Source organism: Bison bison, unplaced genomic scaffold (genome assembly GCF_000754665.1).
Source record: "Bison bison bison isolate TAMUID 2011002044 unplaced genomic scaffold, Bison_UMD1.0 scf7180017864518, whole genome shotgun sequence".
Lineage (NCBI taxonomy): Eukaryota > Metazoa > Chordata > Mammalia > Artiodactyla > Bovidae > Bison > Bison bison.
The window spans coordinates 19982792-19983968 of record NW_011495071.1 but is presented as its reverse complement, the minus strand read 5'-3'; positions in this window follow the sequence as shown (position 1 = coordinate 19983968).

Sequence of the window (1177 nt, the reverse complement as noted above, 5' to 3'; positions counted from 1 at the left end):
TCAATGTTATAAGGATATCCAAGATCACTCAAAATTTTCTCTATAAATGCCTAAAATTCTGAGATGGATAAATTCAATCCTTTTTTGATAATAAAACTTCCATCAGAACATTACTTCCATTAAATCAGGGACAATGAAAGGCCTTGTTCACCATTGTATTCACAGTCAATGTCATAGTGCCTAGCATAAAGGGACTCAATTATCTGTTGTATAAGTGAATGGAAAGCAAATGGCCTTGGAACATCAATCCATAGAATGTTACTGCCTCACAATGAATGAATTTTTCAGAGTAATTTTATTCCTAAAAAATTTATCTGGTCACAACCCACAGAATGGGAGAAAATATTTGCAAATGAGGCAACAGGCAAGATGTAAATCTCCAAAATTTATGAACAGCTCATGTAGCTCAAGGAGATCAAACCAATCAGTAATCCTAAAGGAAATCCACCCTGAATGTTCATTGGAAGGACTGATGCTGAAGTTCTAATACTATGGCCACCTGATGTGAAGAGCTGACTCATTGGATAAGACCCTGATGCTAGGAAAGATTGAAGGTAAAAGGAGAAGTGGGGCAGCAGAGGATGAGATGGTTAGATAACATCACTGACTCAATGGACATGAATTTCAGCAAACTCCAGATAGTGGAGAACAGAGGAGCCTGGCATGCTGCAGTCAATGGAGTTGCAAAGGGTTGGACATGTCTTAGCGACTGAACAACAACAACATGCAGCTCAATATAAAAAAATAAATAAACAACCCAATAAAAAAAATAGCCAGAAGACCTAAATAGGCATTTCTCCAAAGAAGGCAAGAAGACATACAAATGGCCAACAGACACATAAAAAGATGCTCAACATCACTAATTATTAGAGAAATGCAAATCAAAACTGCAGTGAGGTATCACCCCACAACACCATCAAAAAGTCTCCAAATAAATGCTGGTGAAGCTGTGGAAAAAAGGGAACCGTCCTACATGCTATTGGTACAAATGTAAATTGGTAACAGCCACTGTGGAGAACAGTTTGGAGGTTCCTTTAAAAACTAAAAATATAGCTACTATATGATCCAGCAATCTCACTCCTGGGCATCAGTTCAGTTTAGTCGCTCAGTTGTGTCCGACTCTTTGCAACCCCATGAACCGCAGCATGCCAGGACTCCCTGTCCATCACCAACTCCT